The following is an 18102-nucleotide window of genomic DNA, read 5'->3' as shown; positions in this document are numbered from 1 at the left end:
AAACAAGTAAGCAAATGCAGCTATGGGCCAAGAATGTTGCTGGACTGTCGCAGCAATGGGAATTGTGTGTGTTTGTGTATATGTGTGTGTGTGTGTGTGTGTGTGTGTGTGTGTGCGTGCACACTCACTGGGGATCAAACCCAGGACCTTGCATATGCTAGACAAGTGCTAGATCCCTGAACTACACCCCAGCCCTGGGGAAATCTTATATGGTACCGGTGACAGGGTAAATTGGTGTCACCCCTTTACAAAGCAGCTGAGTGTCACTTGGGAAATTTGAAGATGGACATCCCTTATTCCCCAGCTATTCCATCCTATTATTTGCATGTCTCCACATACACAAAACAGATAGGCCCAGGAATGTTTGCAGCAGTGTTTGTTGTAACAAAAAGCTCCCTAGGAATAACCCAGATGTCCATCAAGAACATTCTAGAAAAATAAATTTCAGTATATTCATATAAAAAGTAATGTGACAACGCTGAGTCAGCTAGTGCTCTCTGCAGCAACAGGGAGAAATCACACGAATGCACTACTCAGCCAGAGAGACCCAGCACAGAGTCTGTAACAGATGATTTCTTGTATATACATTTCCAAGGTGGCAAAACAAAAACATATAAACTAGGATATACACTTAGGTGTTAAAATGCTGAAAAACAAACGAAACAGAAACAACGTGATTACCATAAAGGTCAGAAGAGCGATCCTTTTGAGGAGAAGCTGTCTCTGTCTCTCTGCTTCCTGGTGTGATGCCCTGACCTGCTTTTCTTTACCACACGCTCCTACCATGACGTCCCACCTCACCTTGAACCCAGAACAATGGAGCTGGCCATCTGTGAACTGGGACCTCTGAAACTATGAGCCCCAAATAAACTTCTCCTCCTCTAAAATTGTTCTTGTTAGGTCTTTTGCTCACAGCTGAGAAAAAGCTAACTAAAACAATATATAATCAATAGTACAGAGAATGCATAAAAAAACACAAATCGGCACTTTATTCTGAAAAAAATGTAGCCACAGTTAGAATAGGAGAACGTAACTAAGAAACAGGACAGAGTTTTAAGAAAGACTGAATACTAGCCCAGCCACTCAGGAGGCTGAGGCAGGAAGATTGCAAGTTCAAGTTCAACCTGGGCAAATTATTGAGACCCTGTCTCAAAATTTAAAAAATAAAAATAAATAAATAAATAAATATAAAGGGCTGGGGATGTGCCTTGGTGGTGAAGCACCATTGGGGTCATTCCCCTGGAGAGAGAGAGAGAGAGAGAGAGAGAGAGAGAGAGAGAGAGAGAGAGAAGGAAATAAAGAAAGACTATCAGTTGCTGAAACTCATTTGCTATGAAAGTCCACCAACTACAAAGAAGTGAAAGGGCCCGGGAGGTGGCCCGGGAGGGGGCGACCTAGAAGTGCCAAAGCCGTGAGTTAAATGGCCTAAAAGGATTTTTAGTTCTTAAAGGGTAACAACAGGTTACCATGTAAACATAAAATGAGACTTTTAAACTAACAATAGCCAGGGAAGTGCAAATTATGACATCCAAATAATTTTGTGCCATAGGTTGGCTTTTTAAAAGAATCAACTACCTCAATCATCAGTAAGAATATGGAAAATGACAATTTCCAGGTACTTCCAGGAACATAAATATGAAAATTTGAGACAAACTGAAAGCAAACATACCCTAAACCCAGTAATTCCTCTTCTAGTTCGATCCTCTTGATAGTTTTTCTCTTGTGTGCAAGGAGACATACACAGTAATATTTATGTTTCATTACTTTTGAAAGTGAGAGATGACAAACTATCAATATTGAAAGAGGATGAAGAAATAAAGTATCATATCAGAAATATCATATGTATCTCACATAATTATATAGTATATATGTATGAAGGATGGCATTGTTACTGTCTGGGTGCTGGGTTTGTTGACTACATTCAGCAAAGAATTAAAGAGCTGGACACAGAGATGGCAAGCTAGCAGCAGGTTTACTGCAAAAGCAACAGTAACAGATCTCTGAAGAGAGGGGCCTTGGAGACCCGAGTCTGGCGGGGAACTTTCATGAATTTTCTCCTTTCCTTGTCTCCTGCCCTGTCTGCGCTCTCCTCACTATTGTTCATTGGTGTCCCCTGTGTCCACACAACTGTTTCAGGTTTTCTATTAGATCCCTGCCTGGGGAGCATGAGTACAGAAGGGTCTGTTGACCTCATTGCAAGACCCTCTCCAACCATGTCCATAGACATGCATTTGCGGGGGTCTTACTCGCCATTACCTCTGGGTTGGTCCTTTTTGACCATAGTGACATTAAAGGGGGGATTAAAGTCACTATGTGGGTGGGCCCTAACCTGATATGATTGGCACCCTATAAGAGGAGATTAGGACACAAACACACATTGGGACAGCCCTGTGAGGACTCGGGGAGGAGACGGCCTTTTTCCTGCCATGGAGACAAACTTCACATATCGCCAACCCAGCCTGTACCTTTGTCTCCGACTCCCAGCTCCCAGAACTAGGAGAATACATTCCTGTTGCTCAAGCCACTCCATCTGTGGAATTTTATTTCAGCAGCCCTAGAAAATGAAAACAAAGCTGTTAAAATGAAAGCAATTGAGCTTTATGAAACTACACAATACATATATAAAAAAATGGGATAAAAAAGGAGTTAAAATAATTTTATATGTAAATTTAGAAAATAAATATTGAAATAATGCACATGCTTTAGGGGTTTGTGCCCATATCCTAGAGTGTTAGAAACACAGACAAGAAAGATACACTCAAATTTAAGACACTTGTTGCCTGCAGGGAGTGAGGAAAACTGTTAATGGTATAAAGGGTATTGCAATTTTGTCAGTAACAGTCTTTTATTTAAAGGAGCCTGGAGCAAACACAATAAATTATTAACATCTGTTAATTGGTAGTAGGAACTTGAGGGTTTGTATTATGCACACAACAAAATAAGTACATTTAAATTAGAAACACTAATAGAGGAAGTGAATTGGATATAAGGATAAACTAGTTTTAAAGGGGTTTATGGTGAAATAAGTAGAAAAATAGGTTATTATTATTATTATTAGAACAAAGAGACGGAGCCAGAGGCAAACTTCACAGATCATTTCAGCCTTTATTCAGGAACAGGACTACACCTATGGGAATGGACCCACTTTCCTGGTGGAAAATGAGCCACTGAATGAAGAAGGGGACTGGGCTTACGTAAGTTGTGGGTGATATAGTGAGTGTGTCAGTCTGGGCACTTGGGAATTGGAGTCCTTGAACTGGGGGTCGTTGGCGGCCAGCACCTGGAGAGGACTTGTCTTGAAAGAGATCAGTGTTGCCTAAAGACTGTCACTTCTAGGTTGGATGAGATGCTTTCTCCCCGCCTGTGGCCAGCCTCTGGGAAGGACTTACCTTGGGAGAGAAGAAAGTCATCACTGTATGGCTGTCTTTCCTATTTCTTTCTCCCAGGACTCACTATCTGGGGGGGCTTTTCATTTTTCCATATTCAATAACTATAGAAGGAGAGGCAATATTAAAATAATAATTTTAGGGGAGGAAAAAATTAAAACAAGTTTGGAGGCTCCACCTGTTAGGGAGGACTTGACATAGGCCACACCATTTTTTAAACATATCCTCCACCTTAGAACAATGTCACCCCACATTCACTCTGACCCAGAGCAAAGGTCAGCCTGACCCAAGCGCAGACAATACCCTCTATGAGAATTGTTGTGAGGGACTGAAATCTCAAGAAACACCCCGTTCGACAAGGAACAGGGACCATCACATAGAATGAAGGTGACGACCAACCACAAGGACCCTCCCTGACACCCCCCTAGCAACAATCAAACTGCAAAACTCCCCACTTCACTCCCCTGTAACTTCCCCAAGCCGAAACCACAAGATGGGCTCCAGCTTGGCTGGGACCCTCTGCAGGGGTCCTGAATAAATCTGTGTGATGCTTTTGCTCTCCCTCCCCTCCCCTCCCCTCCCCTCCCTTCTCCTCTCATCTCCTATTACTTGTTCAGTTCTTTCCTTAAACTAATGAAGAGGAAGGGCCAGTCAAAAAGAGAAATAAAATAGGAAAGAGAGAGGGAAAATCTGTCTTCAGTGGGAAGAAGGAAGTTCAAGGTAGAGGGGGAGGGGAGCTGGCTGTGCTGCATGCTGACACTCCCTCTGGGACCCCAGTTAAAAGAGGGATATAGGGCAGGTGGGAGGGAGAAAGGCGGAGAAGCAGCTGCTGAGCCCCACCCTGTTCAGAGTCCTGAAAGGGAGCAGGCCTGCTGGGCCTCTCTGAGCTGAGCAAGGCCCGAGGCTGCTTCTGGCCTGGGGAAGGTCAATGAGCAGGGCTCTTGGCTTAGGATGGCAGGCGGGTGGATTGACAGCTGGCAGACACCCCTCTGATTTTTAGTTCTCTGGATATTCAGTAGCCACAAGCCCCTTCAGTCTACCTGATGGAGGAGGCCGAGATCAACAGCAGGCTTAGCACCCACTTCATAGCTGCTCCCTTCCCTCATGAACATTCTGTGGGCTACTGAGAAATCGCTGGAAATAAATAAGGCCAGGGCAGCATTCAGGCCCCAAGCTCCTGCCTTCACATCCTGTTCTCGGCTCAGTCCAATCACTCCAAAGGACTCTCCATGGCAGAACAGACCAGAAGAAAACTTGACAGCAGCAGCTTGTAATTTGAAAGCAAGGAACAAGGCATGGGAGTCTTCAAAAGAAGACAGTCTGGGGTAAAATTGTTACCTTGCAATATTGCTCCGATATCAATGATAAATGCCTTTGAAAAAGAGCCTTGAAGGGAAAGCCTGGTTAATTGACTCAATTGGAGACATTTACAGAAAATCATCCGTGAGGCCCTTAATTATTTCTGCATTGTGTGTCCAACAACTTGAAACTCACTGTGAGGAATATTTCGGGATATTTTTCTTAGGAGAGAAACAAAAGCAAAGCCTGGAAAATGTCCAAGTTGTTTATTCTTGTGAACTTTAAAGTTATAAAAACAACTCCTTTTGGGTTCCTCTGAGCAAATGATACTCACATGTTGGGCTTTTGGGTGTGGTGGTGACCTTTGACCTTTAGGCTGTTTCCTTCAAGGCCTTTGGTAGGATTGCATCTCAAGTTCATCCCTGAGAGTCAGTGCACACCTCCAAGGCCTCCAAGAAGCCATTCACCCATCCAGGAGGCCATCTGTCAGAATCAATCAGCTCAGCATTCACACACAACCTGGCCCCTGTGGTCACCCATCTGAGGTGTTGCTCACAGTGCCCCGGATATCTGGGTCAGCTCCATAGTAAGTGGCTCAGGCATATCACATAGTGATTTACATTTCTGGCACAAAACTCCATTGCCAATGCAATACGGATTTCAGTTACTTCATTCATTCCTGTATTAATCCAACATACATGCATTACTAAACTATCCCATGCTGTGTACTTCCCACTGTCCTAGGGTGTGTATAGACGAACACACATGTTCCCCACCTGCCCTTAGTGCAGGGGACACAGAGACACACCTGCATCTTTACATGCCTGACTTCCGTTTGTGAAGAAAGAGGAAGGAGCAATGTAATCTCTGAGCATCTGCACTCCTGGTGAACACATGAAACCTGACATGGTTATGGAAGTGGAAAGACACAAAGAAAATACTAAAGTCACATAGACAAGAAGGGCATTAAATACTGTTAGACTATTGCACAGAAAAAATGAGGTCTGTCCAGGGGGAAATCCATTTCCAGTTTGAACCTGATGTGGAAGTTCCTCTTCATGTCCAAGGCCAACAGGAGAAAGTCATTCTTGGCTCGTGAGTGATGGGAGATGGGCATTTTGGTAGATCACAGCTGTGTCAGTTAGCTTTGCGTTACTGTGTCAAATACCTGACAAAACCAGCTTAAAAGGGAAAAGGGTTATTTTGGCTCATTTTTGGAAGTAGTTATTCTAGGCAGTTACTAGGACTGAATAAAACCTAAATCACAACTATAGGCAACACTTTGCCACACAAGGGGACCAACCAGAATGACTCCGCTCTGCATAAGCCGTAGAGGGACCCAGCAGAAGCTACACCCAGTGAGCCTCTTCTTATTATTAATGACTGTCCCTGTCCCCAGTCCAACATCACCCAGTGTCTTAAGTGTCCTTCATGCTCCAGAAGGGCACACATTCTGAAGACAGACAGAGGTTAAATCTAAGAAAACATCATGTAATTAAAATACATTTCTGGTGAGTTCCTACATACCAATAACTTGTTTGGTTTAATGAGATAATTTTTTAGCCATTTTATTCAGATACTTACCTTTACTCCCAAAGAACAAATTGCAATCTGGAAGGATCTGGCACTGTAGATTAACAGTAGTCACCAAGAGGGTTTTTAGAGCTCTGAAAACATTTTACAGCTGCTTTTTAAATTTATTTGAAACATGCAAATGAACTGGGATGGCAATAAGATCTGAAAGATTGAATGCAAGCTGTTTTTCAAAGATGTTGGAAGCACTTCATTTGGCCTGAATTTTTTCACTGGGCAGAGGCAGCCATCTCCCAGCTGCCGTGAGAGTTGATGGCATAACTTCACAGCTTCAGATGAGCCTGGAGAAGGACCTCCTCGAAGGATCCGGGAGAATTCCCAATTCAAATGGGAGCCCTGTGCCCGAGAGCTGATGCTCTTCCTTCCGCTCTGTCTGACCTGAGGCACCATCGGCCAATGACCAGTCAACACAGGGAGGTAGAAGGTCAGCTCTAGGGGTCTACAGTGGGACTGCCCTGCTTCAGGTCAGGCTCAGTTCATGGCCCTGGGTGGGATTAGATGTTGTTTGCCTAGACTACGGGGAGGACAGAGGGGCTGTGGGTTGGGTTGATCAGTAATGGCCAGAGATGTACTCAGTCATGCGGACATAATGAAGCCCCCAGAAAACTCCCAAAGAACTGGGTTTGGGAGCTTCCCAATAGTTGACCACGTGGAGGTGCCCAGAGAGGCCACTGGAACTCCGTGACCCTTCTTGAGTACCTCCTCCTGTGCATCTCTTCCATCTGACTTTTCTGCATCCTTTGCAATATCCTTTATAGAAAGTGGGACAAAGTAAATAAAGTCTTTTCCTGAGTTCTGAGCTGCTCTAGCACAGTGGTTGAACCCAGGGAGGTGGGGTGCAGCAGCCTGGGAACTCAAACCTACAGCCAGTCAGTCAGAGGCACAGGTTAGAACCTGGAAGTCATGGGTGGCATCTGAAGAAGGCGGCCGGTCCTGTGGTACTGAGTCCTTAACCCGTGGAATCTGAGACTCCCTCCAGAACTGGATTGTATTGGAGGCCTCTCCACTGGTGCCTGCCTGAGAATGGGATGCTCCTCATACAGAGGTATCAGTGCCAGAAGTATTGTGCTGCACAGTGTGTGTGCACAGAAGGGAAAAGGAAGTTCTTCTTCAGACTCAAATTCCTGCTCTCTCCTGTGCTGGGTTCCCTCATGCTCTCTGTTCCCCAGCAGGTGCTAAATGAGCCTCTGCTCTCTGTTTTGCCTGACAGACAAGGCTCAGTCTCCTCCCCAGTCTCCACCCAATCTGGTGGTTTATCCTGCAATCCTCTCTGTTACAGACCTGGGGGTCACCCACAAGAGAGCCCAGCTTCCCTCCCAGCCCTCTCTCCGCACTCTGTACCCCAGCTCCTGGGTCAGGCTCCTACTTCAGCAGCTCCAATTCATTCTTCCTCTGTTCTGCAGGGAAAGGTAGCTCTTCCTAGAATTTCTAAGGGCTGGGCCAGAAGCCTTTAATGAGCCTCTCAGGAGCTCACTAAATGTTCAGTTGCTATTGACCTCGAATTGTGTGTGGTCTTATCTCATTTGTTTTACATAGACTAATTTTATCAGTGCATCATAACTTTTTGTCTTGCAGTTAGAACCCATTAAAAGAAGCACACTTTACCTTTTTATTTATTTCTTTCTTCTGTCTTGAGTCCCAACTTAATGCCATTTTACTATTAAGAGTGCTGTAAGCCAGGCGCTATGGCGCATACCTGTAATCCCAGCAGTTCAGGAGGCTCTCAAGTTCAAAGCCAGCCTCAGCAAAAGTGAGACGCTAAGCAGCTGAGTGAGACCTGTCTCTAAATAAAACACATAATAGGGCTGGGGTTGTGGCTCGGTGTTGGGTGGCCCTGAGTTCAATCCCCATAGGCCCCCCCCCACCACCAAAAAAGAAAGAGAGGTGTCAGTTCTACCTGTAATATTGGCAGTAGATAAACAATAATTGTTAACATGACCTGAGTTGCTATGTGGTGGCCTTGAGAAGGGGGTTTTGCAGCATAGGAACAGGCAGTCCTACTGGCTAGGGGTGTCCTGTTATACGTGGCATAGCGAGAAGCAGACTGACTTGCGACAGTTATGTTATTTCTCTTAGATTTTCTGCAGACAGGTGCCCTCTTGCAGCCTGCACTTGGGGTGGTCACAGTTGTCAGGCCCCTGATGTGTCTCTGTTCCCATGTGCCAGGTAGCTATTCTACCCAACGGTCCTCACTGTTGTCCCAGGAGATGAGCGTCTCACCTCTTTTTCTATTGGTTCAAGACTCTGATGGAGGCACCTGTGCAAGCAATTCAGGAAGTGATGTTTTGTTATATTTGTGTCCACATTAACTTTTTAAATTCTTTTATTGCACACTAGATTGTAAAATGGAAAAAATAATATAAAATAGCATGTTAACTATGATCATGTTTGTACATAATAGATAATATGCATAAAGTTCCATATTTGTGTGTCCCTGTGTTCTGTGTTCTGTCCTGCACAGGATATGGTGAAACCAAAGGTGCTGTCCACAGTATTCACAATTTTGTGCTGAATGCATCACAGGTTCTTGGTAAAGCACTTTCTCCTTTCTGCCTGTGACTAACATTACAACACGAGTAACCATATAAATCAGCTTTCTGTTGCTGTGACATATGCATGAGACAGAACAACTTAAAAGGAGGAAAGGTTCACTTTGGCTCATGGTTTCAGATGATGGTGGGCTAGCTCCATCATTTCTGGGCCTGTGGTGAGGCGGAGCATCATCTCACCCTGAGGTGAGAGTGTGTAGAGCCCATCTGCTCACCTCAGGGTGTCCAGAAAGCAAAGAGGAAGAGGGGAAGGGATGAGGTCCTGATATTCCCTTGAACAGCCCCCTCAACCTAACCTTCTGTCTCTAGGCCCCGCCTCCTAAAGGCCCCACCCACCTCCTGGTGTTGCCCTAAACTGGTGACCCAGCCTTTAGCCTTGGGGAGACATTTAAGATCCAAACCCTAACATTGGCCATTGAAAGTTGGTACCTTTGCTATTCGTCTGCTACAAAGAGCCCACTGCAAGGTCACAATGACTTGCTGGTGATCTTGGCAATGGGGGTGTTGGCTCTGCAAAGGCTTTATCTTAAAATTATTGGAAAAAACAATGAAGAATATCAACTGAGTAAATTATGTGATTATGTTTGTGCTTTTGAGATATAATTCAGAAAGCATGTGAAGGAAGGATCAGAAAGAAGAGACTGCTGGTCAAGAGGCTAGTGGGAGCTACGGCAATGATCCAGGCACAGCCTGATGAGGATGTGGGCTGAGGTAGTGGACTGAGTCAGGGGTTTAGGGGGACTGGATGGCAGTGTCCTTGGTGACGGATTACAGGTGGGGGTGGGGATTGGTGCGTCATGAGTCACCAAAGACACTGGGCGAGCTGAGTCCTAATCCCTGCAGCAGGTTAGGCAGAAAGGGGATCAGTGGTGAAGAGAAAGGTTGTCAGTGACATCTGGGACATCGACCTGAGAAGCTGAAGGCGCAGCTCCCTGGAGATGTCCAGGCCACAGCTGTCCAGGAGGGTCTGTAGCTCACAGCAAAGGTCTGGGTAAGGAGCTAGTTTGGAAGTCACCAGCGTAAACATGATCACCTGAATCAGACAGGTTGATGCGAAGCATAAACACATTCTAAAGGCTTGCACCTGGTTTTCTATGTGTGTTCCTTCTTACAGAGAGCTCCCTGGGGTTGGATAAGCTCCACTCCCCACAAATATTGAGTCTGTCCCCAGCTGAATTTACAAAAGTCATGGAGGTCATCCAAGCAGTTTACAGAGCAGAGACCAAAGAGGATGTGGAAGAGCGTGTAGAGTGCAGGATGCTGAGGTCCTAGGGACGGGGACAGGGCGGAGGAAGCTGGGCAGGAATGAGAAGGAGGGAGGCCTCAGGATGGCAGGAAGGAGGGGAGGGCAAACGCCCACAGAAGCCAAGGGTGAGGAGCTCAAAGAAAGGACGTCAACAGTGGAGGTGCTTCAACGGGATTAAGAAGTGTACAGATTCTAAAAGGAACTTTCAGGTTTAGCACAAATCCGTTGTGAGTGACTTTGGCAAGAGCTCATTGTCTGAAGGGATTGGACGGGAGCAAGACTGCAGGAGCTAGGGAGGGCCGTGAGGGGAGCTGAGGTACCCTGGCTGGAAACACTAGCTTTTCCTTCAGCTGTAACAAAGATTTAAATCAGAGAAACTGGGTCATGATTCTGGAATTTTATGCCCAGCTTCTAATTTTTGATTTATTGTGACTCATTTTTTTCTTTCTTTTTTTTTGGAGGGGGTGGGGCTTTCAAAATTAGGTAATGCACATCTGAATTTCCATTTTTGGTTGCAGATTAAAATATATGCACTCCATTACATATAAAACCCCCTGCCCCTAACACACACACTCCTCTTGATGGAATCTCTTCTGATTCGCTAAGCTCTCTGGCAATTCTGCCTCTGGCTTCTCTAAAGCTCGTCCCTACCTGCAGTGGAAGGTTGGGGATCCTCACAGAGGACTCCCCACTCTGCTATGTTTGTAGCCAGGCAGCCTCTCCCGCTCTGTTGCTGTTGTCCCCTCCACTGGAATTCACACACGTGTTCCCACTGCTCAAATGCTCTTCACCATGCAGCAGAGTCAACAGCCACAACTACACAACCAAGGCCTTCACTGCATTTGGAGGTGATTCAGGCTGGGGGCAAGAGGAGCAGAGGACAACGTTTCCCTGAGGCCTGAGTAGACATTGAGGGCAGAAGGCTGGACTGCACCAGTGCTGAGCACAGAATTCAGTGTGTCTGTTACGAGTGGAGGTTCCTAAGCCTCCTGGAGCTCCCGGAAGGGGCCCTCTTGCGGAGGTCTTGGGTGGCTCTAGGTACAGAAACCTACATTAATTACCTGGTGTTTTGTCACAGATCACCAGTGTGTGTCTGAATCCTGGCCGTGCCTCCCAACCAGACTGCTTGCCTCTAGAAGGGTGCCTGTTCAGTTTGTTTCCAAGTTGCTAATAGAACAGTCTCCAAGGACCTCACCTTGTTCTAGAGCAGTCTCCAAGAACCTCACCTTGTCTAAAGGACATCCCCTTGTTCTAGAGCAATCTCTAAAGCAATGGTCTTGTTCATTTGAATCCTGCGTGGCTCCCCATGGCCTCTATGACAAAATACAAAGCACTTGCAAGCCACGTGCTTCCTGTTGGCCCAATCTTTTCCAAATCCCCAGGGCCTGGGTTGTAGCTCAGTGAGCATATTTATACAAACATGGAGTATATCTTATTCTAATGAGGATCCCAGTCTTGTGGATGTACATGATGTTGAGATTCACTGTGTATATTCGTATAGGAACATAGGAAGGTTATGTCCGATCCATCTACTCTCTTTCCTATTTCCATTCCCCCTCCCTTCCCTTCATTCCCCTTTGTCTAATCCACTAAACTCTACTCTTCTCCTCCCTCTTTACTTATATACTAGTTTTGATTCTTATTGAATGCATTTAAAAATAATAAATATTTAAATCTCACAAAGATTTAGGAAAAAAATTGTGGCTGAAAGTTGACTAACCTTATTGCTCTATTCTTTTGGATTTAAATAATTCACTAAATCAATTCACAAACCAATCAGCTTTTTCATTTTAAGAGAACATTGCTTAGTACTTCCAGTGTCTGGTCTGGTATGTGAGGATCTTGGAAGTCACCATTCCATCTTAACAACAAGCAAGAAGCTGAACAAACTGAAAAGCAACAATGTTTATCAGATTTATAAGAGAAACAATTTTACCCAAATTAATATTAGACACCAAACCACAGACCTAGGAAGATCAGAGGACATCATGCAGGATAAACACAAAACAGCCCCCCAGCCAAAACAAAACTACACAAGGTCCAACTTGCAGATGAAGGATAAAGGAAAAAAAAAATCATTTCTTTTTTTCTGCTTATTTTGGATTTAATTTGCTTTCTGAGTGATTGACAGGTTGCAGACCACTTGTTAATAGTTTCCTAAGGTGGAAACTTAGATCACACAAATTTACCTAGCACTATGAATTTCCCTCTGCACACTGATTTTACTGCATCATGCAAATTTTGATGAGTTGTATTTTCATTTTCATGTGGTTAAAACTGTTTTTTTAAATTTCTCTAGACATATCTTCTTTGACACATATGTAATTTAGAAGTTAGTATTTGAGGATTTTCCAGCCATTTTTCTGTTATTGAGTTTTACTTTTATTCCATTGTGATCTGAGAGCCGTCATGGTGTCATTTTTATTCTCTTGAATTGATTGATATGTGTTTTCTGGGCCCGATGTGGTCCATCTTGATAAATGTTCCATGAGAACTGGACAAGAATGTGCCATCTGAGGATGTTGAATGAAGTAGTTGATAGACATTAATTTTATCTTGTTGATTGATGGCACTATTAAGTTCAAAATGTCCTTAGTCATTTTCTGACTGCAAGATCAGTCTGTCTGGAATAGTGGATTCATTTATTTCTTTTTAATTTATCTCAGTTTCTACCTCACTTATTTTGGCACTTAGTAGTAGCATACACTTTAGGAATTATTATGTCTTCTACTTCTTTTTCTTTTGTGGAGCTGAGGATAAAACTCAGGGCCTTGTGCATGTGAGGTAAGCACTCTACCAATTGAGCTATGTCCCCAGCCCTTATGTCCTTTATTATCATGTAATAAACTCTTTGTCCTTGATAATTTTCTTTGCTCTGAAGTCTGTTCTGTATGAAGTTAATATAGCTACTTGTGCTTCTTTTGATTAATGTTAGCATGGTATATCTTTCTCCATTTCATTACTTTGAATATATGTGTGTCTTTACATTTAAAATGGATATATTGTAGACTACATATAGTTGGGTCTTGGTTTTTGATCCACTCTGAAAATCTCTTTTAATTGGTGTATTTAGACCATTGGTGCTTTAACCCAACTATGTCTGCATATCTATATCTACCATATTTGTTAAATGTTTTTCATTTGTCACTCTTATTCTTTGTTATTTTTTTTCATTCTTTTCCTGCATTTTGAAGTTTTATTAACATTTTATATGATTCTGTTTCTCTCTTTCAAATCATATTAGTAAAATATAAATTACAAATAATCTGGAGCAGAAATTGAGGTGGAAACAAGGAAATCAATTTTAAAAAGTGAGCAAAATGAAAATCTAGCTCTTTGAAAAGATTGGTAAAATTAATATGTCTGTATCCTAAAAAAGAGAGAATACATAGATTACTAATATTAGACCTAAATAGAGCACATCACTATGAATACCATGGAAATTAAAAGGGTAATGAAGAAATGTGTGTGCAATTTTGTGTCTACAAATTAAATAACTTAGATGAAATGGACCAATTGTTTGAAAGACACAACCTGAAAAAACTCACAAGAGAAGAAATAGCTAATTTGAACAGGACTATGTGTGTTAACACAGCTGAGTCAGTATTTAATAACCTTCCAAAACAGAAAATAGCAGCCCCATATGAGTTCATGGTTGAAATCTCTAAACTTTGAAGGAAAAAATTATCCCTATTATGTGCAAACCTCTTCCAGAATATAGAACTAGAGAAAATATTCCCTAACTCATTCTATGAGGACAGCATTACTCAAATCCCAAAACCTGAAAAATATTTTACAAAAACAGAAAACTACAGGTCAATCTTTCATGAATATAGATTTAAAAAAACACATCTTCAACAAAATATTATTAAATTGAATAAGAAATATGTAAAAGGAGTAATACATGCAACCAAATAGGATTTATACCACATATGCAAGGTTAATATACCATTCAAATATTAATTAAGGTAACTGACCACCTCAACAGCTAAAGAAAAAAAAACATGATCTAATCAGTAGATGCAGAAGGCATATGACAAAATCCAACACTCATACATGATCAAAAACTCTCAGCAAACTAATAATAGAGAAAATTTTCTGTAACTTCATAAAGAATACAACAAAAAACATACAACTGATATCATACTTAGTGGTGACAAACTTGAAGTTTTCACACTAAGATCAGGAACATGGCAAGGATATCTTTTCTCACAACTGGTTTTCAACATTGTGCTGGAAGTCCTAGAAAATGCAATAAGACAAGAAAAAGAAATGAAAGATATTCAAATTGGAAAGGAAGAAATAAAATTCTCTTTATCTGCAGATGACATGAATATCTATATAGAGAAATCCAAAATAATTGGAATGAAAACCTTCCTGGACCTAATAAGCAATTAATGGCAAGATCTCAGTATATGAGGTTAATATACGAAAGTCAATTTTGTTCCAATATACCAACAATCAATAAGTGGAATTTGAAATTAAAAATGCGTTACCATTAACAGTTATACCTCCCAAATGAAGCTTAAATTTTACAAAATGAGTACAATATTTTTTATGATGAAAACTAAAAATCTGATAACAGAAATTAAAAAAAAAAACTAAATAAACGAAGACATTCCATGTTCACAAATAGGAGGATTCAATGTAGCCAAAGGTCATTTATTTTCAATCTGATTTACAGATTCAACAGTATCCCAATAAAAACCCCAGCAAGCTGTCTTTTGAATATTGACAGACTGATAGTAAAGTGTATATAGAGAAACAAAAGCCCAGAGTAGGCAATCCAAAACTGAAGAACAAAGTTGGAGAACTGAACCTACCCAGGCTCAGGACATGCTAGAAAGCTGCAGTGATCAATACAACCTGGTATTGGGGAAAAAAATCAACAAATCTTTGACAGAGCAGAAAAGACAACAAAATGGAGAAAAGATTGGTCCTTTCCAGAAACAGTGCAGGAACAACTCAACAACCAGTACTAAAAAATGAATCTAGACACAGACTTTATACACTTATAAAAATTAACTGAGATATATGCCTAAATGAAAACTATAAAACTGTAAAACTTGAGGAAGGTAGCATAGGAGAGCACCTAGATGATCTTGGGTGTGATGATGTTCTTTAGATACAATATCAAATGCACGGTCCATGGAAGAAGAAATTGATCTTCTGGATTTCATTGAAATCAGAAATGTTTGCTGCAGGAAAGTTAGTGTCAAGAGAAGGAGAAGACAGCCACAAATTGGATGAAAATATTTGTCAAAGACACATCTGATAGAGCTGCTATCTGGAATATACAAAGACTTCTTGAAATTCAACAATAAGAAAATGAAGGGCTTGATTAAAAAGTGGGCATAAGGGGCAGGTGGGGTGGTGCACGCCTGTAATCCCAGTGGCTCAGGAGGCTGTTGCAGGAGGATTGCATGTTCAAGACCAGCCTCAGCAACTTAGAGAGGCCCTGTCTCAAAATTTAAAAAATAAATTTAAAAGAACTGGGGATGTAGCTCAGGGGCAAAGCACCCCAGGGTTAAATTCCCAGCACAAAAAAAAAAAAGTGGGTAACCCTAACAGACACTTCACCATAGAATGTCTGCAGCTGGCAATGAAGCATATCAAAAGATCTTCACTGTCATATGTCATTAGCAAATTGCAAATTGAAACAATGAGATATAAGACACTGCTACACACCTACTGGTATGGCCACAATCTAAAACAATAACAACACCAAATTCTAATGAGAATGCAGATTTTTTTAGTTCTGATGGAGATGCAAAATATTACAGCCACTCTAGAAGAGAGATTGACAGTTTCTTATAGAGCCAAACATGTTCTTACTATATGACGAGCAATCACACTGGTTGGTATTTACCCAGATGAATTCAAAACATACGTCTACCTAAAAGCATGCGCAGGAATGCTGACAGCAGCTTTATTCACCCCTGCTAAAAACCTGGGTACAAACAAAACAGACATCTGGACAATGCAGAGTATTATTCAATGCTAAAAAGAAATGAGCTATCAAGCCACTGAGAGTCCAGAGAATGTCACTCTGAAATATAGAGACTTGGTTTGCTGTTTTAAATTCAAGCACTTGGGGATGAGCAGATACTGGACGGGGTTTTTCTCTGAGGAACCCTTATTGACTAGAACCACCAAAGAGCAGCGGGAGGGCCTTCAGTCTTCTCACCAAAGTTCAATTACCCAAAGGTTAAACTCACATGCAGAGGCAGAGGCTGAGAATCCAGCTCCACATCTAATGCTCAGAGGAGCCCTGTCGTGGGGTCTTCTCTGCTCTTAGGGCTCGTTCATCCCCTAAACGTTATTTGCTGTCCCTCTTTAATTGCCCCCAGCCCCTACCCTCCTTTCTCTTGAGAAGAAGGGTATAAAAGCTCTGAACCTCACTGGCTTATTGAGTGCTCCCCTTTATTTGTTGTCCCTGTCAAGCAGATAGATTTGCCTGCTTTCCTTGGGTTATTCTGTCTGTCGCCGGTTTCCTCCAACAGATTTGAGGTTTCAAACCTTAAGAGGAGGAGGGAGAACTTCCTTTCACCCCTTGTCAGCTCTTTCACTGCTGCGACTAAAGGATCCGACCAGAACAAGCTAGAGGAGGAGAGTTTGGGGGCTCACGGTTCCAGAGGCCTTGGTCCATAGAAGGGTGGCTCCATTTCTCAGGGCTCCAGGTGAGGTGGAGCATCAAGGAGGACAGAGGGGCACAGGGAAGTAACTCACATCACGGTGATCAGCAAGCAGAGAGAGACTCCACTCCGTGGATACAAATATATACTCCAAAGCCATGCCTCCAATTCCCACCTCCTCCAGCCACACCCTGCCCTTCAGTGACCACTCAGTTAATCCCTGTCAGAAGATTAAATCACTGATGAGATTAAGGTCTTACAACCCGATCATTTCTCCTCTGAACCTTCTTGCACTGTTTCATATGTGAGCTTTAGGGGACACCTCACATCCGAACCATAGCACCCCTATATCATAAAGACATGGGGGAAACTCAAAAGCAGGAACCTAAGTGGAAGAAGCCACCTGAAAAGGCCACATGCTCTCTGACCCCAAATATGCAACATTTCACTAAAGGCAAAACTACGGTCAAAAGATCAGCTGCCAGGGGCTGGAGGGGAGGGAGGGCGAAGGGGCGGAACACTCAGGACTTTCAGACAGCAGCAGTATTCTGCACGACACTTCAAGTGTGGGGCAGTCATCATGCACTTGGTAGAACCCTTAGAATTCACAGTACCATGATGATGTGTCAGTACTGGTTCATCACTTCTAACCAACACCCACAGTGGCCCAGGATGTTGCAGGTGGGGGAGGCTGTGGGTGGGATGATGAGTACGTGAGACATCCCTGTACTGTCTGCTCGTTTTTACTGTGAACCCAAAACTGCTTCAAGAAATCAAGTAGCTATGAAAAAAGAACCTTGGCATCAGCTGTCCTCACTCTCTGCTGAGTGCTTCATAGATCTCTCAAACGGAGCTAATAATGAATACAGAAACCCTCTTCACCACAGAAAACAGATCCAAATGTTTACCCGTTCTCTTGCCACAGATAAGGCCATGGGATACCAGTCCGGAAGAGTGGAGACGAGACGTTAGATTTTGTGTTTTCCTGAGGTGATGGGAAACAGAGGGGCCCTCAAGAAACGACAGCACCTTCTTCAGATGATGTTCCCTCCAGAAGGCACTGAAAACCTGACTTTAAAGACAGCTCCTTCTAGGACTTCTCTTTATAAGTCTGATTTCCAAATGCTAGAGATGAGAGGCCTCCCCGGGGCTCCAGCTGCTCTTGAAAACAGGAAGTGTGCAGAGGTCATGGGTGATGCAGCCACACTGGGTTAGGTTAGAAGCTGAGCATGACTTGTTGTAGTTGATCAACTTGTTTTTAGAAAAATCACCAGGAGAGCCCATTCATTTTCTTTCTTGTCCTCAGAACACACCACAGAACATTTCGTGCCTGTCTCACAACCAGACACTCAGATAATTCCAGGTCTCCTAGGAATGAGGCCTTTGTTTATGTA

Source organism: Callospermophilus lateralis, chromosome 17 (genome assembly GCF_048772815.1).
Source record: "Callospermophilus lateralis isolate mCalLat2 chromosome 17, mCalLat2.hap1, whole genome shotgun sequence".
Lineage (NCBI taxonomy): Eukaryota > Metazoa > Chordata > Mammalia > Rodentia > Sciuridae > Callospermophilus > Callospermophilus lateralis.
Note: the sequence above shows the minus strand (reverse complement) of the source record.